The sequence below is a fragment of the Otolemur garnettii genome, unplaced genomic scaffold (genome assembly GCF_000181295.1).
Source record: "Otolemur garnettii isolate 467f Iridium unplaced genomic scaffold, OtoGar3 scaffold00028, whole genome shotgun sequence".
Classification (NCBI taxonomy): domain Eukaryota; kingdom Metazoa; phylum Chordata; class Mammalia; order Primates; family Galagidae; genus Otolemur; species Otolemur garnettii.
Window position 1 is genome coordinate 16,056,374 of NW_003852423.1, and position 24,503 is coordinate 16,080,876.

The window sequence follows — 24,503 nt, forward strand, 5'->3', positions numbered from 1 at the left end:
TTATATGTGACTCTAAGACTGCTCTAAAAAATAAAGTCTATTAAAAAATTCTAAGCATCTGCAAGTGAGTAAGAGAAGTATTTTGAAGAGCAGGAGATATATCCAAAAGCCTCTATATTTATATCACTGGCAGCTCCTTTGCTAAGGCTTCTTCGCAACTCAGTACACAGCCACTATGGCTGTGGGGTTAACCCAGGTAATGCTCCTTTACCTATTTATTGATGTCAGCTTATAACCTTGAGCCCATCATTTAACTACAGTGTCTCCTCTCCATCACAGGGTTGTGGCACTGATAAAAGACCACACATTCAACAGAAGAGTTTAATAAATGGCAGTTGCTGTGATTTTTGTCATTTAATACACCCCAGAGGAATTTCATGGGAAGTAGGGAAATTGGAAAAGAAGTGAACAGTCAATGGTTTTTTACACCCACCATAAACGCATATATATACACATATCCCTGTCCTGTAAGTGGCTCATTTACAATCCACTGCATTTATGGAAATGCCTTCCTTCAGAAAAATGTTATCACACGTCAGAGCTGATGGAACAGTTAAGGGTTCAGAGCCATGGCCTCTCAGCCTTGTTCTCACAAGATGGTAATCTAATCAGTTTATGTAAAGAGACAAAAAAATATATGAAGGAAAGAGCAAAAGAAAGTAAGCAGGGAAAACATGTTTTGTTTTGAATTTTTGTGCATAAATAATAAAAGGATGGGAGACAAGCTGAGAGCTACTGGGCAGCTTCTGTTGGGTCAGTGGTGAGTCATTGGTGGCTCTGCTGGGTGTGCAGACTCAGCTGCTGCCCATATTCCAGCCAACAGCATCATGAGGCACTTGCCATATATCTCTGCCAGGGTCAAGAGGTATGGGGCTTAAGTCTCCATTCCAAGTAGCTGGGCATCCCTACAGCTAACTTTCCTGAACAAGTAGCAGATAATCTTCCAGCTGATATATCCACTGTCCTTTATTATAACTGGGCCAGTGAGGCGAGTGAAGAAGGCCATAAGATGGTGAAGGGCACAGGGAGGAACCCAGGCTGCAAGAATACAAAAAAAGTCCTTGGAAACTCAGACTGTGCATATCTTCAAAGACGACTTCAATGGGGAAAGTCTCAATATTGCCATCATTGTCTATCTCAGACCAGAAAAGAACTTTGATTCTTTAGAGTCTCTTGTCTCAGGCATTGAAGGGGATATAGAAGAGGCTAAGAAACAGCTAGCTTTACCAGCATATTTGAAACTCAAAAAAACCTAATTTCTTCCATGTTCCTAAAAGCAAAATAATGAATGGCTACTGCTGAAAAATCGCCATATTTATTAATTCACTGTTTTCTAGTATTTTACTGTTTGTAATTGTCCAGTCTTATCTTGGTTTTATTTTAAAAATAAAACATTTTCCTTCCACTACGAATTAGTTTAAACAGTACAGTGTAGTTACCATATTGTGTTTAAATTGTTAAACCCATTGTGTCACAGCAGGAGAAAGATTCATTTAAAGACTAAGGTCTTTTTAATGTTAAGTGCTGACAAAAATGTACCATTAAAGAGGTATCATGTTAAGTGTCTTATGATAGAAATGAAATATATATAAGTATGGCTAAAAAGGCAAATTACTAGTTTGAGATTAAAACTACAATTCTCATGGTGAAATATCAGTATATATTTACTTGTATAGCATATACTACTAAGCAGGGAAAACTTATAAAAGTAAATGCATGAAATAGAAGTTTGATAGTTTATTATAAATATAAGGGATAATATTTTTGATCTTATATGTATTAATACGTTATTACAAACATGAAATTTAGTTTTAGTTATTTCCTTTGAAGTCACATCTGTCACAACCCCTCAGGCCCCTATGGCCTGGTCTCGATCACCGCAGGAAGGAAACAGGCATGACATAGATTAGAAGTACAAGTTTATAGGAGGTGGGCTAGCTGTGGATTCGATGTATAAGCTTGTAGGAGGCGGGCTGGCCCTTCTTTGCAGGGTAGCCCCAAGCAACCTCCGCACTAGCGTTTTATTGAGACTGAACAACACAAGTGAGGGGAATAATTAAAAAATGACTACATGCTGAAGGCTCAGGCTCTTCTTCCACAAGGAGCATCTGTGGACGAATGGCCCAAGGCTCCACCCCTCAGCTGCAAATCATCTTGCTCAGAGGTCAGGTCGTCTGACTCTTGGTATCCCCTACATTTTCCCCATCTAGTGTATTAAAGACTTTTCTGGATAGGTAAGGGAGAGAATCTGTTGTTGGTTATTTCAGCCGTTCCCCTCACTGAGGAGCTTTCCTTCCTGCTAAGTAAAAGAAACAAAAGGGTATATAAGTATAACAAAAATACACCAACAGAGCTAATCTGGTTATAAAGGAAACTAATTTAGCCAAACTAGGCATGGGGAAAACCTGTCCCCTTTGTGCTAATCACCACCCAACTGTGTGCTACAGGCTGACCCATAGGACCCATGACGCCTTCATGGGAAGTATTAGCCACCACCCAAAGTTATGTTAGGTGGGGAAAGGGCTATACTGAACTCAGACCCTTTCCAAAGAGTAGTATAACCTTAAGTAAAGATCACATGAAACAGATATAAATCCAACAAGTGAAATTCTCTTGCCTTGGCTGATATCAGTATAACCGTTACCTTAAAGCCTGCTGTTTGAGGTCTTCGTTGTCATAACCTTCCAAGGTTTAGAAGATGCATCCTAAGCTTGCCTGGGGCTTAATATACAGCCCAAAATAATGAAATCCTGTATCAATCTTCCCACTCTGCATAGAAGTTCCAACTGCCTCTTAGGGGAAAAGGACACTGACCACTCTTAACTACTTCCTGCTGATAATGGACATTGATATGGGAGAGGCAGCTAGAGTTCCCACAGATGAGATTGATCTATGGTTTCTCTATTATGAAATCACCTAGGCTATGGTCCTGTGAATAATAGAAAAGTTAGTGAAAACAAATTTGTTAGGGTGCTGGCAAGGTTTCCTGCTCATGTTGAGGCTTAATCCAGTGGGCTGGTAACCACTGCTTCTCTTGATTTTCTGTAATAATATGGGTGAAGCCTCGACCCCAGTGTGGTACATAACCAGGCTTCCACTCTGACATGTCAGGTTTTCTATAAAAAATAGGTTGTTGTATTGGAGAGGATGGTGAATGAATGAGAGATGTCCAATGGCGTTCTGCAGTTGTCTTTTCATCGTTGCTAAGATTCAGAAAATTGAGAGTGAAAAGATCTCTAGTGAGCATATACTTAGGACTATTAAGCTATATGGGCTGCTACCTTTCCCCTCCATTTTATATACAAATAAAGTAACTTTGAATGTGGTAAGGACAGTTCTTCCTGTTATCTAGCCCTTTTCTTGCTAGGCAAAATATGGTAATTGTCAAAGTTCAGAATTCCAGGTATGGGCTTTTTAAATGAGAACCCCAATACAGATTTAAACTATTAGCTGCTGCTAGGGAAAAACCGTGATTGTAATGTTACTTCCCTCAACAGTCTTATTCAGTTGAGAAAATAAACTGAGAAAAATCTTAGCTGAGAGAATTTACCATTTCTTTAACTATAGGAACTTTCCTTTGATATTTACTTAATAGAGGAACAAAAGATAATGCTTTCCCTGCAATCTTTGCAAGCAAGGACTTTTCTCTTGCTATTCCAAAGGTTTTGCTACTCATGGTCCTAAATCTACCCTTCACAGATCTCAAAAGACTGTTACTCATGGACTAACGGTCCCGCACTTCACAGTTCCTCTCAAAGGCTCTGTTACTCATGGCCCCTCAGTGGTCCCACACTTCACAGTTCCTTGGTAGCAGAGTTTTTCCTGCTTTAAACTGCTTTTCCAGCGGAATATTTGCTAATTGATTCAGACTCTTTTTTCAAATGGAGCTCCCTAGCACGAAGGTGGTTTAACTCTTAATCTAATTATTTTCCATCATCATCCATTGGTCTGGTTTAATTTCCTCAGTTTTACACTGAGGCACCACAGGTCTAACCAAGCTGGCAGAGTGCTTCCATGGCATAGCATTGAATTATGCTGTTTTTCTGAGAATAGTTAGAAACGAAAATACTAAAGTAACTGTTTTAACTTCTTTCATTTACCAGTGGGTCCTGATTCTGGCCCAAATGATAAAAACACCTCACTTATTTCGTGCAAGGTCCCACTTGCCCTGAGCAGTTTCCCTTTGGACTTCCTACCACTGTCTACCAAAGGCTTCACTTTACCTCCGAGTGTCACTTTCCCCTTTGGTCCACATCCCTGGTGTCCTGTTGTGTCCTGCTATAACCTGCCATATCCTGCCTGCTATGCCAAAATGTCGCAACCCCTCAGGCCCCTATGGCCCTGGACTCGATCACCACAGGAAGGAACCAGGGATGACCTGGATTAGAAGTACAAGCTTATAGAAGGAGGGCTAGCCCTTCTTTGCAGAATAGCCCCAAGCAACCTCCGCACTAGCCTTTTATTGAGACCATAAAACACAGGTGAGGGGAAGTAATTAACAAATGACTGTGTGCGGAAGGCTTGGGCTCTTCTTCCATAAGGAGCACCTTTGGAGGAATGGCCCAAGGGTCCACCCCTCAGCTGCAAATCATCTTGCTCAAAGGTCATCTGACTCTTGGGGTCCGCTACACACATCCTTATACCATCTTAATTTTTATACAGAGCTGCCTCAGTTCTAAGTGTTGTGGTTTCCCTCTGCCTATCTTTTTTTGTTATTATTTGTATATTAAGACAGCAAAATAAATTTTTTTTGAAAATAATAATGAAAAGATAGCTTTTATGAACAGGAAGAATAGTGCAGTCATATATCACGCATTACCTACAAAAAGAGATTATTTTTCTTTAACTGTTTGTTGCTTCTGTGTTGAGTCTTCATAGTTAAACAAATCTTTAAAAATATTTACTAATGTAATTCCTCCCGAATATGCATTTATTTAAAGCATTTTTAATAGACCTCATTTTAATTACTATAATTTAAAAATCTGGACTATTGTTTGACAACTATGTTATTCACGTCCTTTGCACAGGCAATCACTTCCTGAAGAGGCCCTAAGTGCACACTGCCTGGTCCCAAACCCTCTAAGACCCCATCTCCTGGCTCTGATATTTGCAGGACACCATTGCTCTGACTACAGGCAGCAAAAGGAGTGAGGCTACCTATACTGAGCTTCCCTTATAATTGGAGGAGAAAGAAAATAACAAATAATTTGAATAATTTCAAACAGATTAAAAGTTAAGCAATAACATGGAATAGAAAGGGGAACTCTTGGCAAGAGAAAAAAAGCATCTTGAGAGTAATTAGGGAAATTTTATAGAAAAAATCCCCCACATTCGTTAGAAACTTAAATGACAAAGAAATACTTCCTGAAAAGTCTTTTGGGAAGAAGCAGAAGAAAGGATTTAAGAGCAGAAATAATCTTGAACTGTTCCAGGAAAAGTAAGTATCTGTCATGAGTGGGAACACAGGGAATTGTGGGGAAGTAGGAAGAAAATAAGGTCATGGAATCAGGTAGGGGCAGGGTCATGGAAGGTGTGAAGATAATGCTAAGGGGTGTGAATCTTGTGCCACGTACACAAGAAAGATATTAAATAATATTAAGCTGAGAAGTTATCTTATCTATATTTCATAAAATTACTCTGATATTTAATAATGGATTCCAGTGGCAAGAGATATACAAAGTCAGCGAAAAGGTTATAGCAGTAGACCAAGCAACTGAGGGTGGAGACTGCAATGATAGCACTGAAATACTGAAATGTGGATCAGTAAGAACTACATTTCTGAATGTGATGGTAGAGGCACCACACTAAGAGACCAATGGATGTTAATATCATTCAAGAAAAGATGCTGAATTTTATCAAGTACATTTTCAGAATTTATGATTCAGAATTTAATGTGAATATTTTTAGGTGTCTTAGTTTATATTTCGGTGTCCTAGATTATTAATAGGCATCTTAATATTAATCCTTGCATTCCAGGAATTCTATCCAGATATTCTTTCTTTATTAACTCCTTTAAAGTACTACTGAATTAGCTTGCTAATAATATGCTTATTGACTTTTTACATTAATATTTATGTTGTGATTAATTTGCGATTGTGTTTATCTTTGTAAAATTTTTGAAAGAGTACACATGCTTAATTTTAGGATTTAGAATTTTTTTATGTTCTGGATTAGAATATTTTACATGGCATTAAATGATCTGTTCCTTTTTATGTTCTGTTTTAGAACATTTTACATAGCATAGCATAAAGTCTCTAACTATAATGATGTGTTTCTGCCTTTGAATGATTTGTTCTTTAACGGTTTATAACATTTCTGTATAAAACTATTTTAACCCTGTGCTTTTTGCTTAAAAAAGCCCATTAATGACTTTTTGAGTTTCTACTGTTGAGTTTCAACTGTTTCTACTGTTGCCTGTTTAGAATAATTTCTATATCTTCTGGTGTCAATTTTTAAAGTTTATGTTTTCCTAGAAATGTATCATTTTTGGTTACATTCCAAAATTTATTGTATAAAGTTAAGCATAGTTGTTTCTTATCATTATTTCAATTTTCTTCATATTTTAAACTATTTCTCCATTATCTTTTTTTATAATTTATATTTTTAATATACCTTATTTTTTATTGTTCTCACAACTGGCACTAGGATTTATTTGTTCTGCTCCTTTGTTTTCTAATGTATCATTTCTTCTTTATACTTAATTAAAATTTAGTATTTAGCTTTCCTTACATTTTTATATTTTCTTTGACTTCATATTTCTAACTAGATTTATATATTTTCATTCTTTCTATTTTAGTGATATAAGTATGTATTATTGCAAATATTTCTCTGAGCATTGTTTTAGCTGTACCTATAACTTTTAACTGGAGTGTTTCAATTAATGTTTTAATGTTTTGAATTTTTTCATCTGTATTTAGTAAGTTAATGAGCATTTATTAATCATTGCCTGTGTGAACATCATGAGAAAATAAAAAAATAATAACATGAATACACAACTACCATACTATCAGAATTTCTGAATTTGACAGAAAAGTCAAATTAACTGTCTTGTAAATAGAAATTCTATTTGCTGGCTCAGCGCCTGTGGCTCAAGTGGCTAAGGTGCCAGCCACATACACCTAAGGTGGCGGGTTCAAATCCAGTCTGGGCCTGCCAAACAACAATGATGGCTACAACCAAAAAATAGCTGTGTATTGCAGTGGGCGCCTGTTGTCCCAGCTACTTGGGAGGCTGAGGCAGGAGACTCGCTTGAGCCCAGGAGTTGGAGGTTGCTGTGAGCTGTGATGCCACAGCACTCTACCCAGGGGGATAGCTTGAGGCTCTATCTCAAAAAAAAAAAAGAAAAGAAAAGAAAAAGAAATTCTATTTGCTTATATAACAGAGCTGTTGTCACTCAAGTCACAACTGGATATAGCTATATCTGGAACAAGGTTCTCAGGGTATCTCTCTCTATCTTTCCATCTGGCTGTCCTCTGCTTATATGCAGGCATTATGGCTGTCTTGTGGACCTGTTCTAAATTTTTAATTGAGCTTTTCTTTAACAGGAAGCTTTTTAAGAAAAACTTTTACTTTCCAGGTGTTAGGGATCCTTATTTTGACCCTATTTCCATACTTAATTTCTAGTTTTATGGAAACTATGTAATCAGGGAGGATTAAGTACTTTTCTACTTTGGAGACTGAATTGGTGTTTTATCTATGGTCTAATCTATTGCCAGTTTTTATGCCTATTCAATGGATTCTTTGTTTTCTGACCCTGCATTTAATGTATGTTTAATAGGATTAAGTAATACATATATAGACTTTTATATCCTTACATATTTTTAACCATTTGAACTGTTATGGACAGAAAAAGGTGATTAAAAGTCTCTATAATGATATGTTTTTGCCTATTTCTTATGTTTTTTATAAAGGTTGATGCAAAGTTCTATGGTACATGGATATTTATAAATGTTGGATTTTTATTATTGATTATACTTTTATTATGAAGTGCCACCCTTTTTGTCATTTAATTCTTTTGATTTGAATTCAGGTTTATGAGATATTAAGACCTGGATTGTTCTTCATTTTTTGTCTGCATTTACGTCTTATGTCTGTGCCTATTCTGTCATTTTTATCCTTTCACAGTCATTTAGTTAGGTATTCTGCTTAAGTCCTGTCCACATTCAGCTCTGTGATTCAATCTAAGAGTGTTATTTTCTTACATGCCCTATTTCACTCTTTCTTTGCTTTTACTGTTACTTTTATTATTTCATCTTCAATAGGCAGTTTTCCTGTTTTGGTATACCTATATTTCTTTCTGCTTATTTGAGTTTACATTTTTCTTTAGCAACCATGCTTGTAATTTTATATAATTGCTTAATTTTCTTTTGCTGTAAATAGCATCTACTCATTCTCTACTAAATAGGCAACAGAATTAGTATACATTTTCTTCCACCCCCATCCTTAAAATAAAATGAATGAGTTGGAAATATCCTCGTTAAAAATTTCTAAGGAGGAGAAAATTCAAGGTCTGTTTTTCAGTCCAATAAACCTAAAATTCAATGTTATCAAAGGGAAGTACAAGCACGGGCTTAAAATAAAGACCAGGGCAGTCACTTTCATCAGAACTTTGCTTTGGGAACTCACAGGCTAGGTGAGATCTTCAAGTTCAGATTTTCCGTCTTGGTTTCAGTTGTATTGGTATCCCTGGGCTGGATAATTCAATTAAGCTTCAGTCTTTCTTTATCGGAAATGGTTTTTAATGGATTTTGAATTAATGGCTTTCTATAATTGGTTTCTATAATATATAAGGTTGAGAAGACCTTATGCCAGAAGATTGTTAAGAAAAAAAGACTGATACTAAATGGAAGATTTCTACTTGTTTCTTCTTTTTCCCACTTCTTGAACTTGTGATGATTTGTGATTAAGAAATTTATATTCAGGCCACCTAACAATAAAGCTCAAACTCTTTTTTAAAAAGAATATGTAGAGATGTCTAAACTTTCCATTTTATAATTCTGTATCTGATTTCTTACAATTTGTATGCATCATAAAAACTGAGACAAAAGAAGTCTTTTGAGATGTTTGGAAAAGCATTGATTTCCTCAGTATCCAAATGTATATTTACTTAATAATTCTTTCACCTTTTGCTCCCTTCCCAAAACTTAACTCCCAAGCTAATCAAATAAATGTTAGGAACCCAGCCACAATGTTAGGAACCCAGCCACAGTGTTCTTTCAGAGCTCAGCTTTCCAGGTAGAACTGTCCTTTGTTTCAGGTCCCACTGTTTTTCACTTTGATAGAGATTTGAATAAAACATTGGGAGTTTTCCAGGAAAGGCTTTTAGTGGTGAGCACATGCCAGCTGTGTTTTCAATCACAAAATTGCCCTTGGGCTTCTTGCTGTCCCAGCTGAGCTGAAGTCCCTCTATCCACTCCCTAATCTCATGACAGTGCTTTACAGGAAGTTTTTTCTCATTTCCTTTGTGGAAAGTCTGTAGATATCATGTCTTAGAAGTATATTTCCCCAATTTTCCTCTCTTCCCTTCTGGGTATATTCCCATTCTTGAAAGAAGACACTATATCTGAGGTAAGGACAGAGTTGTCAGGTCTCTTAAGGATATCAGTTTCATTATTCTATGGGGGAGGGGGAAATCCCACAGGGCATGTAGAGGATGGGTTTGCTATATCTAAAACTGTGGATGCCAAGTGCAGATCTCAAAGATAAGAGGAGACGTAATTGTTCTGCCAATATAATTGCACAGGTAGGTAACACAGTCAGCCATAGACATGTATGAAGATATGTGTCTGCTAGTTTGGAAGGGAAATGATTCTGACACCAGAGTGGGGACACTTGTTTTTGCACACTACTGTCGAGTGTCCACTCTTGCACTGTCCACATTTCTTCTACATGTTTGAGATGAGGGTTGAAAATGTCCAAATGTAATTGTAGATTTGTCAACTTCTCCTTTGGTTTTTTCCAGTATGCATGCCAAAGTTCTGTAATTAGGCACATAAACATTTAGCGTTTTATGTCTTCTTAATGAATGGATTCTTTTATCATTATGAAATGTCTCACTTTCTCTCCAGAAACAAATTTTTTCTTGTAGCCTTTTTTGTCTGATATTAATATAACAACTTCAGTTTAGTTTTAACTAGTATTTGCGTGACATAATTTTATATTTTGTTCTTTATTTTTAACCTGTATCTTTATTTTTAATTTTTATCTCATGTATATCACATATATGGATCTCTCATGTGTATCCAAATTGGCAACCATTTGTCCTTTAATTGATTATTTACTCCATTACATGCAACGCAATTATCAATAAGATTGGGTTTAAGTTTACTATTGTAGTGATGCTATTTGTTTTCTATTTGACCCCTATTTCTTCTATGTTTTGATAATCCTTACTTTAAAAATATTCATTGTTTTTTATGTTCCATTTTATCTCCTTACTGTCTGTTTGGCTATTCTTTTTATTTTTTAGTAGTTGCTCTGGAGTTTACAACAAGAATTTTTAACTTACTACAATCTGTTTTAAATACTACTCCATGTACAGTTTATTTATTTATTTATTTATTTATTATTTATTTATTTATTTTTGAGACAGAGCCTCAAGCTGTCGCCCTGGGTAGAGTGCTGTGGTATCACAGCTCACAGCAACCTCCAACTCCTGGGCTTGAGCGATTCTCTTGCCTCAGCCTCCCAAGTAACTAGGACTACAGGCACCTGCCACAATGCCCAGCTATTTTTTGGTTGCAGTTGTCATTGTTATTTGACAGGCCCAGGCTGGATTCATACCCACCAGCTCTGATGTATGTGTCTGGTGCCTTAGCCACTTGAGCTACAGGTGCTGAGCCAGCTCCATGTATAATTTAGAAAACTTACTACACTTACCTCTTTTTGTCCTTTGGTTAATAGTTGTCGTATTACCACATCTACACTTAACTCTTTTTGTCCTTTGGTTAATAGTTGTTGTATATCTCATGTCCTTGTATATAATAAACCTCAAAATGCATTACTGCTCACTGCTGCCTCAAAATCCTAGGCTCATGCAATCCTCCTGCCTCAGCCTCCTGAGGAGCTGGGACTACAGGCATGAGCCTCTATGGCCAGATCAATTCTATTTTTGTTTCTCTTTGCTATTGTATAATATTCATTATGCTAGTTATTATTTCTTTTTGGTTTTCTTGAATTTAATTGGTTGTTAGATTTAAATTTCTTGAGTTAAAAAACTTAGCTCATTTATTTTTATTTTCAATTTTAATTTTAACAACATTAGAAGGTATTAGTTATTTTCTTTTCTTTTTTTTTTCTTTATTTGAAGTTTTTGTCCGGGACCAGGTTTGAACCTGCCACCTCTGGCATATGGGACCAGTGCCCTATTCCTTTGAGCCACAGGCACTCGGTATAAGTTATTTTCTTGAAGACATTTTGTTACATCATTGTTCACTTAGAAGATCAACTTTAAATTGTCAAGATGATTAAAACATTTGTTTAATTGCATTACATCAGATGACACCAGCATACTTTTTGACTTTGAAGAAATTATCAAGGTTTTCTTTGTAGTCCATGAAATGATTATTATGACTCATTCTTTGCTTATAGGACAAGATCTTATTTAAATGTATTACATAAAGTCTTATAATTTCAAATTTCTTTTATAATCTTACTTAATATTTCCTACTTGATCTTTAAATTACAAAAAAGGTCTTTAATATTTTCCACTCTGTTATTTTATTAATTTCTTTATGGAGGCAAACTGAAGATTCTTTGCATGTAAAGCATCAGATGAAAATGCCTACTTCTCTAAGAAATCAATCTCAGTGAGAACAACCAATGCCTTAACATGGAAGTAGATTTCCACATGCTTCAAACTCTGAGAACATTAATTTGATGATTATGATATTCTCTACTATGTATTTTCTACTTTTTAATTTTAATTTCATCTTAATAGGAGGGCACAAATGTTTAGGTTACATTTTTATTTTTTATAGTTGGGGATTCCTTGAGGATACATAGAACCAAGTTACACTGATTGCATTTGTTAGGTAAAGTCACTCTTATAATTGTATTCTTCCCCCAAGAGGTGTGCCACACACCATGACTCCCCAATCCCTCTTTCTTTCCCTCTCTCCTCTCCCCCATTCACCTACCCCCACCATGTCCTAGGTCATTAATTGTTCTCATATCAGAATTGAGTACATTGGATTCTTGCTTCTCCATTCTTATGGTGATTTATTAAGAAGATTGCGTTCCACCTCCATCCAGATTAACAAAAAATGTAAAGTCTCCACCTTTTTTAATGGCTGGATAGTATTTCATGGTATACATATGCCATAGCTTGTTAATTCATTCCTGGGTTGGTGGGCATTTAGACTGTTTCCACATGTGGATGGTTGTAAATTGAGTTGTGATAAACAGTCTAGTGCAAATGTCCTTATGATAAAAGGATATTTTCTTCTGAGTAGATGCCCTGTAATGGGATTGCATGATCAAATGGGAGGTCTAGTTTGAGTTCTTTGAGGGTTCTCCATACTTCCTTCAAAAGGTTGTATTAGTTTGCAGTACCACCAGCAGTATAAAAGTGTTCCTTTCTCTCCACATCCACACTGGCATCTGCAATTTTGAGATTTGTGATGTAGGACTGCAGTTAGGTGATATCACTGCATTTAGGGTAGTTTTGATTTGCATTTCTCTGATGATTAGAAATGGTAAGCATTTTTTCATGTTTGTTAGCTATTCATTTGTCTTCATTAGAGAAGGTTCTATTCATGTCTCTTGCCATTGATATAAAGGACCGTTGGCTCTTTTTATGTTGCTTAATTTGAGTTCTCTATAGATCCTAGTTATCAATCTTTTGTCCATTCATAATATGCAAATATTCTTTCTTATTCTGATGACTATTTCTTTTGGTTGTTATTTCCTTAGCTGTACAGAAGCTATTTAGTTTAATTAAGTCCCATTTATTGATTTTTGTTGTTGCAATTGCCACTGAAGTCTTCTTCATAAAGTCTTTCGCCAGGCCAATAGCTTCAAGTGTTTTTCCCACACTTTTTGGGGGGATTTTTATTGTTTCATACTTTAAATTTAGGTTTCTTATCCATCTTGAATTAATTTTAGTGAGTGGGTCCAGTTTCAGTCTTTTACATGTGGTTATCCAGTTCTCCCAATACCATTATTGAATAAGGATTCTTTCTCCCATTGTATGTTCTTGTTTGATTTATCAAAGATTAGGTGGCTGTAAGATGGTAGTTTTATCTTATGGTTTTCTATTCAATTCCAGATATCTATGTCTCTATTTTTGTGCTAATACCATGCTGTTTAGATCATGATAGCTTTGTAGTATTACCTAAAGACTGGTAGGTCTTTAGCCTAAAGACAGGCTGATGCCCCTGGCTTTGTTTTTATTACTAAGAATTGACTTAGCTATATGAGTTTTTTTCTGGTTCTGTACAAAATGAAGAATTGTTTTTTTAAAAAAAAATATTTTTTTGACAGAGTCTCACTTTGTCACCCTCAGTAGAGTGCTGTAGCATCACCGCTCACAGCAACCTCAGACTGTCTTTGAGGCAACCTCAAATTCTCTTGTCTCAACCTCCCAAGTAGCTGGGACTATAGGCACTCATGACAACACCCAGCTATTTTTTTAAAGACAGGGTCTCGCTCTGGCTCAAACCTGTGAGCTCAGGCAATCCACCCACCTTGGCCTCCCAAGTGCTGGGATTACAGTCATGAGCCACTATTCCTGGCCTATTTTTTCCAAATCATGAAAGTATGATGCTGGCATTTTAATGGGGATGGCATTGAATCTATAGATTGCTTTGAAAAGTATAGACATTTTAACAATGTTGATTCTTCCCAGGCATGAGCATCCTATGTTCTTTCATTTGTTAACATCTTCTGCTATTTCTTTTCTTGGATTTTTTTTTGTTAGGTATATTCCTCTTTTGGAAGGTATATTCCTAGGTATTTCATTTTTTTTAAAGCTACTGTGAGGGAATTGTGCCCTTGATTATCTTCTCTTCTTAGTTATTATTGTCATATACAAAGGCTACTGATTTATGGGCATTGATATTCTATCCTGAGACATTACTGTATTCTTTGATCACTTCTAAGAGTCTTGTGGTTGAGTATTTGTGGTTCTCTAAGTATGAAATCATATCATCAGCAAAAAAGGAGAGTTTGATCTCCTCTGCTCCCATTTGGATGCCCTTTATTTCCTTTTCTTGTCTGATTTTATTGGCTAGAAGATGTGGCACTGTGTTAATATGGGTGGCAATAGAGGACAACCTTGTCAACCTTGTCTGGTTCCAGTTCTAAGTGGAAAATTTTCAGTTTTACTCCATTCAGTATGATATTAACTATGGGTTTATTGTAGATGGCTTCCATAAGTTTAAGAAATGTGCCATGTATGCCTATATTCTTCAGTGTTCTAATTAAGAAGGATGCTGGATTTTATCGAATGCTTTTTCTGCATCTATTGAGAGGATCCTACGGTCTTTGTTTTTGCCTCTGTTGATATGGGGAATTATGTTTATGGATTTGTGTACGCTAAACCAGTCTTGCATCCCTGAGATGAGACCTACTTGATCATGATGAATGATTATTTTAATGTGTACCTATAATCTACTGATTAAGATTTTATTGAGAATTTTTGCATCTATATTCATCAGTGAAATTGGTCTGAAGTTCTCCTTTTAAGTTGAGTCTTTTCCTGATTTTGGTATCAGAGTGATGTTTACTTTGTAGAACATGTTGGGAAAGATGTCTTCCTTCTCAATTGTTTGGAATAGTTTCTCCAGTATGGGTATAAGCTCTTTTTCGCAGGTTTGATAGAATTCTGGTGTGAAGCCATCTGGACCAGGGCAATTTTTTATAGGGATATTTTTTACTGTTTCTTTGATCTTAGTGCTTGAAATTGGCCTGATCAGGAGATCTATTTCTTCTTGGTTAAGTTTAGGAAGGTGTGCTTCTGCACATTGATCCATTTCCTCCACATCATCAAATTTCTGGGCATAGAGTTTCTTATAGTATTCAGAGATAATCTCTGTATCTCTGTGGCATCTGTTGTTATTTCCCCTTTATCATGTCTGATTGAGATTACTAGAGATTTTACTTTTCTGTTTTTAGTTTGGCCAAAGGTTTATCTATTTTATTTATTTTTTCAAAAAAACAACTTTTTCTTTTGTTAATTTTCTGAATGATTTTTTTGTTTTCAATTTCATTAATCTCTGATTTAATTTTGGTTATTTCTGTTTTTCTTCTGGGTTTAGGGTTAAATTGTTCTTTTTTTCCCAATTCCATAAGATGGTTTGTATGTGGATACACCCTCTTTGTTTTTTTTAATGCATCTAGTGCATTAAACTTTCCTCCAAGGACTGCTCTTGCTGTATCCCACAGTTTTTGGTAATTTGTGCCTTCATTGTTGTGATGTTTGAGGAATTTAAATGTGACCCTAGAACAAATGGGGTTAATAGACATATGCAGAACAGTGTTTTCAATGCTAAGGTAAAGTTCAAGTTGTAGTTAAGCCCTTCACCTAGAAGGTGTGCTGAACATCTTCACATTGTGCACAATAGGTGAGATATACTTTCTATTTTTGACCAAATTATATTTTTATTCAACTATATATTCACAAAAATATTTCTATTTCTTAACATATTATTGACTTATTTTAAATAATTTTCAATAAAATATAATTTCACACAATGGGGAAAGTAAAACTGAAATCTGAAGTTTTAAGAATCTACATATTGGTGTAAATGACTAATTTTTCTTAACAAAGATTGTAAGAAGGCAGACTCATGGACTGAAGTATACTGCAAATAGCACTTTCAAATTCAAAGCACACAGAACTTAATTTTGTGGCGTGGATATTACAGAAAGAGTGAACAGTTCATGCCATTCAACTGAGCTACCATTTACTAGGCATTTTCTTTGAAAATAAAAGGCACTAATACGATCAATTTTACCTTTGTCTGTTATGTGAATATTCTCTTTGTCAAGAAACTGAACTTTAGTTTGAGTGACAGAAAAATCCAATTCTAGATTCTTTTAAAAGCTCAAGTGAATAGGGAAAATAGATGGCTATTGATGTATTTACAAGCTGTGTAGGCATTAGCTTGTAGAAATGTGGGCTATATATCTTGTCAGGAATATTGCAACTCTTTTTGAAATGGTCTCTTTAACAATAATAAAAAAAGACCAAGACTAGTAAAGGGCTTGTTCATAGAATTATAATATGATGTTAAATGTAGGAATAGTAAGATCATCTAAAATGTATCAGTTAGGTTCATTGCAGGGACCTTTTACATGTCTTAAATAGAATAATTCCAAGAGAGTTTTTCAAAGGCACTAATTGAAAAGACATGGGAAACATGTTGGGAGAGGAGGAGGGATGATGTAGTACCTGGAATTAGTAGTAGTGGAATACAGTTACCACCACTAAGCCTGAAGGAGTAAGCAGTCACTTGCATGAAGCAGGGTACTCATATGGAGAGCACCAACCTGAGAGGAGCTGTGAGCTTTGAACTCAGTTGAGAGTCCTGACTAACTAAAGAGTAATACAGAGGAAGAGCTGAGAAAATAAATACCCCACTTTAATACTCTTCCTTTTCTCAAGTCTCCAGCCAGGCTCTGCAAGGGCCAAACTTAACTGGAAATCAGAATGACAGTGGGTCAATGGATGCTATTTATACAGATCAACGTCCTAGAATAAAGAGCAACATGCAGAAGGGTGAAGATGTGCTTAGGAAGCACAACTAAAATATACAACACATGATCCAGTGGTCTAAGTTTTTAGATGATGACTTTGAGTCCTAAGGATGAACTGCTCAGGTTCAACCAACATATTAGAATGAACTATAACCAGAGACTTGTTCTCAGTCTAGTTCTTATTTCATGGAAGTCTGCTGTATCCCACTTCCAAAATATATTCTTTTAGGGAATAGTCATGGAAGGGATCTGATGAGACTCTTGGGTCAAAAATGGCAGTTATCTTCCCTCAATTCTGGTGATAAATTGATGTGTTATAAACCACGTCAAAAGTGATGGCATCTAACACCAACAATTTCATTAAAGTAGATTTTAAATTGTGTGAGTCAGAAGTTTAGACAGAGGCAAACAGAGATGACTTTCTCTGATCTTCAATGTTTAGGAGCTAGCTGGGAGGACTTAAGTGGCTATTGAATAATAAAATGCCTGAAGGCTAGAATCACCTGAGACCTTTGTCCTTAACATGTCTGCTACTGGGAGGCTGGGGCTGTAATGACCTGAAGTCTAGGTTGAGTTGGCCATCTTCACATGGGCTTTCTATGCAACTTGGGCTTCTCACAGCATGGTGGATAAATTCTGAGAGAGAGAGTCCTGAGATGAGGCATCTGATGAGTGAGCAGTGCAAGGAAAACCAAACCACAATAGCATTGTTCCTTCTGAACTAGCCTGGAATGTTATGCCACATCTCCTCTGTCAAATTCTTTTGGTTACAAATCAATCACTAAATCTAATCCATATTCAAGTAAGTTACTAAATCCATTCCAGTTCTTAATGGAGGAAAGTCAAGTTCACATCTTAGAAGAATATATGGACCAAAAGATATTTTGTAACCATCCTTGTGAAATTCCATATCCCAGTTCCCTCAAAGATTATGTTTAAATAAAAGCAAAGAAACATAAAAGTGGGAATTAATATTGAAAAGGGAAATGGGGTTGAGAGCCATTAACCATGACAAAACAAACACAATCCATCATAAAGACTTAAAATTTATAACATTTACTTACCGATCATACATAGTGGCATTTGAAGGGGAGAGAAATATGAACAAAAACGCAGTATTATATTATAGCTGCATACTGTCTTACCCTTAATAATATCACAGCCACTTCCTGTGCTACTGGGGAGAGCTCAGGCGTGTATCCGCTTAAACGATGTTTTACAGTAATTGTCGTCATGTGAGCAGTTTGTTTCTCTGGTAAATGGCAGTAACAAGTGATCTTTTGTAATTCTGTATTTTCCATTATGTTTAGTACAAAACTGTAAACCTTGAATGACACCACGAGACCCATACAAAGTGCCACTATTGGTGCTGGAAGTGTTCCCAAGAAACAAAGAAAAGTCATGACGTCACATGAAAAAGTTGAATTGCTTGTTATGTGCTATAGATCAAGGTCTGCAGCTGCAAGTGCCACCATTTCAAAATAAATGAATCCAGCATTAGGACAATTGTAAAAGATGAAAAGAAAATTTGTGAAGCCATCACTGAAGCTATGCCAGCAGGTGTGAAAAATGTTGCACTTTTTGTGAAATGCGTTTTTATCTCATGTTAAAAATGCAACTTTATGTGAGTGCATGATTGCTATAAGAAAGGCCTGTAGACCCTAAAATGATTCAAGAAAAAGAGGTTCATCATCTGAAATATAAACCAAAAGGAAAGTGAAGGATATAAAACTGGAGAATTTAATGCCAGAAAAGGATGGTTTGATAATTTTAGAAGTGGTTTGGCTTTTAACAATGTCAGGATAACAGCAGAAACAGCTTCTGTGGACCAAAAGGCAACAGAGATTCCCGGATGCCACTAAGAAAATAATCCAGGAAAGAGGATATACACCTGAACATGTTTTTAATGCAGATTAAAGGACCCTATTATGGAAGAAAAATGCCACAAGGAACATTTCTTAGTAAGGAAGAGAAGGGAACACTGGGATTGAAGGCAGGAAGGGATAGGTTAATGTGACAGTTTTGTACAAATGCTGTCTAATTTATGATCAGGACTTCCCTAATTTATAAAGCTGCTAATCCTTGAGAAGGGGAAGGTAAACACCACCTGCCGGCTTTGGGTTATACAAGAAGACCTGGACACAAACCATTTTTCCGGATTGGTTCCATTGATACCTTCCCTAAAGTTAGGAAGTACCTTGCCAGCAAGGGACTGCTTTTGGAAGTTTTGTTTTTGTTGTTTTGGGTTTTGCTTTTGCTTTTAGTTTCTATTTTTTTTTTGTTTTTAATATTTGTCAATGCCCCTGGCCACCTGGAACTCCATGAGTTTACCACTGAAAATGTCAAAGTGGTCTCATTGACCCCAAACACAGCACCTCTAATTCAGCCTAGGCCATGGGGTCAAAAAGATTGTTAAGGTTCATTACTCTTTGGAAAGGATAATTAACACTATGGAAGAGAACCCTGATAGAGAGAATACCACAAAAGTCTCCAAGGATTACACCATTGAACATGTTGTTCTTGTTACAGAAAAAGCTGTGAAAGCCATCAAGCCCCAAACAATAAATTCCTGCTGGAGAAGGAATCATGCTTCCTGGTTGTACATGACTTCACAGGATTTAGGATAGAGTTGATCAAGGAAACTAGGAAACAGATTGTGGATTTGGAAAAATGGCTGAGTGGGAAGGGTTTTAACATATGGGCCTTGGAGAAATTCAAGAGCTAATAGATACCACACCAGAGAAATTCAGAGACATTAACAGAAGATGATCTGGGGGAGATGAGAGTTTTTGAACCAGCGCCAGACGTTAAAGAGGAAGACATAGAAGAAGCAGAACCAGACAGCAAACTGACATTAGCCAGTCTGGCAGGAGGGCTCTGATTATTCAAGACTGCTTTTGACGTTTTTTATGACATAGACCCTTCTACAATATTGGCACTGAAACAAAGGCAAATGGTGAAAAAAGGATTGGCACTATATAAAAACATTTTTAGAGAAATAAGAAAGCAAAAAGTCAGAAATTATGATGTGTTTCTGTCTTTTCTGCCTCCTCTTCCACCTCCTCATCTTTTCTGCCTCTGTCACCCCTAAGACAGCAAGACCTACCCTGCCTTCCTCCTCTTCCTCACCATACTCAATGTCAAAACAGTAAAGATGAAGACCTTTGTGACGCTTCACTTAACCCTTCATGAAGAGCAAATATAATTTCTCTTCCTTATGATTTTCTTAACACTATGTTTTCTCTAGCTTACTTTTTTGCAAAAACACAGTATATAATATCTATAACATACAAAATATGTGTTAGTTGACTGTTTATGTTATTGGTTGGGCTTCTGGTAAACACTAGGCAACTAGGAGTTAGGTTTTGAAGGACTCTAAAATTGTAAGTAGATTTTTCTCTGTTTGGGTGTGGCAGCACCTCTAATCCCTGCACTGTTCAAGGATCAACTACGTGCATCAAAGACAGTCTGGAGGAAGATAACCTTCCTCTATACCTGTGGAGAAACTCAGGACTCAGAAAGATCAGGTGTAGGAGGAGAGTGGGATGTAAAAACAAGGCTATTCACCTCTCTGCACATGTACTAGTCAATATTTATTTCACGCCCTGTAGCAAAATTCATGTAAACTTGTCATTCATGTGTCTATTTAAAAAATGGTGGATTTGCCTTAGGAAATTGAGCAGCTTCAGAACAAAGACACCAAAATTCTGGCAGTAAGTTCCCTGCTCAATTATCTTAAGCAAAATTTTCCTGAAATTTTAGAGGAAGGAACACTTCTCTGTTGATTTGAATGGATCAACATAAATCTGACACCAAAACAATGTAACAGTGTTAGAAGAAAAAAAATATTGACAATCAATAGCCTCAAGCAACATAGATGAAAAAATTCTTCACAAAACTAGCAAATCTAATCTAGCAATATATGAAATGTACAAATATGTCATAAAGAATTGAACTTTAGTGGAAGGAAGCAATGTTAATTAAATATTTTAAAATCAATTAATGTAATTCTTATAATTAAAAAATAAAGGGAAAAATCATAGTATTTTAATACATGTAGAAAAAACACTTGACAAAAGTTTACACTCTTCATGATAAAAACTTTAACAAACTAGTAATAGAAGAAAACTTTTTCAATTAAGATAAAGGAAATCTATGAAAGAGCTTTAGCAAATAACATTCCTTATGTTGAAAGACTGAACTTTACCACTAAGATTAGGAAGAAGGTGAGAGTGATGAGAATTGTTCTCATCACTCCCATGCAAGATTAAACCTTTCCACAATAAAATCTCTGGCACCCAAGGCTTCACTGATGAATTCCTATACACATTCAACAAATAAATAATACACATATCACCTTTAACAAGTGCATCTCAAATATTGAAAATATCTCATTCTACAAGGTCAGGTTTATTCTCATACCAAAACCAAGCAAACACATAAAAAGAAAACCTTAGGCCAATATCACTCATGAACACAAGTGAAAAAAATCACTTAACATTGGCCTGGTACCTGTAGCTCAGCAGCTAGGGTGCCAGCCACATACACCGGAGCTGGCAGCTTCAAATCAAGCCCTGGTCAAAAAATAGATAGGCATTGTGGTGGGCACCTGTAGTCCTAGCTACTTGGGAGGCTTGGGCCTAGGAGTTTGAAGTTGCTGTGAGTTGTGACACCATGGCACTCAACTTGGGGTGACGACTTGAGACTCAAAAAAAAAAATCACTTAAAAAGTAGCAAACTGAATTCAAGACCATAATATATGTGGAATACATTATGATCTGGATGGTTTTGTACTAGGAATACAAAATTAGTTTAACATAAAAGAAAATGAACTATTGATAGATACAATTAAATAAACATATGTGAAAATAATTATCCAGAGTAAGATATAATAAGTAGTAATCTTTTCATGCTGTATGATTTCATTTACATAAAAGTTTAGAAAATGCAAACTAATATACAATGACAGAAAGTAGAGTGTTGATTTTCTGAGAAATGGGGTTGCCCAAGTGTGGTCAGAAGGGATAGATTCCTAGAGGGCACAGTAAAAATTTGGGGATAATAGACACATTAACAAGATTATAGTGATAGTTCTATGCTTGCATATATATGTCAAACTTACAAAAACTTATCATAATGTACATTTTAGACATGTACAGCATATTGTATGACAATTGTACTCTACAAATTTGCTTAAAAAATACTGTTATCTGAATAGGTAATGCAAGTAGAAAATATTTCAATTACATACATCTGGCAAAGGATTTGAAACTAGAGTACATTTATTCTAAAACATAACTATAGTCCAGAAAGTAGAAGGGAAGAGGAGAGAGAGGGGATGGATGGGTTGATATGGGAGGAGGGAGGGTATTTGGGGGAACCTCACCTAATGTGTATGATGCAATGGTACATTTCAACACCATTAAGAAACGAGTGTAACTGTGATGGATGAGTTATTAGTTCAATGTAAGCATTTCACATTGTATATCAAAGCAGTACACTGAACCCCATAAATGCATCAATGTACAAAGTTATGATTTAATAAAAAAATAATAAAAATGAGAAAAAGAAAATTCTCCCATTTTTAGGAGTTAAAAAGGTTAATTTTTTTTTAATTGGCAAAAATATTAAACAGATACCTCACACATAAAAATATATAAACAGCCAATAGGTACATGAAAAGATGCTCAAAATTTTTATCATCATGGAAATACCAGTTAAAACCACAGTGGATATGACTGTATGCATATAGCCACTACAATGGCTACAATAAAAATGCCACCAAGCCAATATTGGCAAAGATAAAGGGATAGTGCGAATCTCACATCCTAATAATAATTTTACAAGGCTCTTTGGAAGTTTCTAATAAAGTTAACCCTATTCCTACCTTATGACTGGACACTTTCACTCATAAATGCTTTATTAAAAACAAACTGTGGTATATGTACACCATGGAATACTATGCAGCCATAAAGAAAGATGGAGACTTTGCGTCCTTCATGTTCACATGGATGGAGCTGGAAAATGTTCTTCTTAGCAAAGTATCACAGGAATGGAAGAAAAAGTATCCAATGTACACACACCTATTATGAAATTAATTTAAACCTTTTTATATGAAAGCTATAACCTAATAACAACCTAAGGATATGGGGAGGGGGAGGGGGGGAGGGAGAGGGATTCGAGGGTTCACTTCTGTGGTTCATCTTGCAAGGGTACAAGTGAATCTTTCTATGAGTAGAATATGAATGTTTTGACATAATAACTAAGAAAGTTACATGAAGGCTATGTTAACCAGTTTGATGGAAGTGTCTTGGATTGTGTATGAAAACACCACACTGTACCCCCAAAGTGCATCAATGTACACAGTCACAATTTAAAAAAAAAAAAAAAAAACTGTGCGTAGTCTTTTACAAGAACGTTCATAAAATTAAAAGTAGACCTTCCATTCGATCATGCAATCCTATTATTTAGTATCTACTCAGAAGAAAAAAAGCATTTTACCAGAAGGACATTTGCACTAGAATGTTTATTGCAGCTCAGTTCCCAATCCCTAAGATGTGGAAGCAACCCAAGTGCCCATCAGCTCATGAATGCATTAACAAACTGTGGTATATTAATACCATAGAGTACTATTCAGCCATAATAGACATAGGAGACTTTACATCTTTGTATTTACCTGGATGGAGTTGAAGAAGATTCTTCTTAGTAAAGTATCACAAGAACGGAAAAGCAAGTATCGAACATATTAATACTAATGTAAAACCAATATAAAAACTACTACACACCCACATGAAGGGAATACTCAAGTATATTCAAGTGAGGGAGGGGAAAAGAGGGAAAGGAGAAAAGGGAGAAGGGAGGGTGATTGGCAAATTCTCCCCTAATGTGCATAGTGTAAGGGTATATAGCATACCCTCTGGATGAAGGGCTCAACTACAACTTGAACTTTATCTTAGATACGAAAACAATGTAACCTAAACATTTGTATCCTCCTAATAACCAAAATTTAAAAATAAAGAATGTTCGTAGCCATTTTATTCACAATACCCACACCTGTAAACAACCCAAGTATTTATCAATAGGAGAATGAATAAAAAAAATTGTTGTACATTCATACAATGAAATATTACTCAGCAGTAAACCAGAATATACTTCTGAAATATTCAATAATGTGAGTGAATCTCCAAATATGCTGAGTGGAGGAAACTATCCAGAAGAGCACATGCTGTGTGATTCCACTTATGTGAGATACTAGAAAAAGCAAAACTCATCCACAGTTGCAAAAATCAGAAAAGTGACTGCATCCAGCAGGACAGGAGTTGACCCTAGGAATTTTGGGGATGGTGAACACGCATCTTATATATCTTGTTGTAGGTAGTATCACATGGGTATATTCAGTTACAAAACTCACCCAGCTGTACATTTAGGATCTGTATGTTTCACACGGTGTGTAAATTAGACCTTAATTGAAATAAAAGAAGAAAAGCCAGCGAGTCAGTTTCCAAACAATAATAATGCAAAGAGAATTTCTCCACAAGAAATGTGTCTTTAGGCCATGTCTTTAGATAAGATGACCCACTGAGAACACAGAACAATAGATTCTAACCCTCAAACAAATAAAGGCTCTTTCCAAGATAAAATGACTCAGAAATGTTTTTCTTCCCATTTCCATACTGGGGAGTTAATTGAAAATACAGTCTAATAAAGTGCAAAAATAATTTAAAAAGAAAAAGATCTATATCTAAAAAAAAAAATAGTAAAACCCAAATGAGAGAGTAATGAAGTAAATTCCCAAAGTAATAGTC

At 35.8% G+C, this 24,503-nt stretch overlaps 1 pseudogene; it reads left to right on the forward strand.

Moving 5' to 3' along the window:
- The first annotated feature begins 827 nt into the window (after positions 1-827).
- LOC100959017 lies at positions 828-1,302 on the forward strand (annotated as a pseudogene).
- The last annotated feature ends 23,201 nt before the right edge of the window (positions 1,303-24,503 follow it).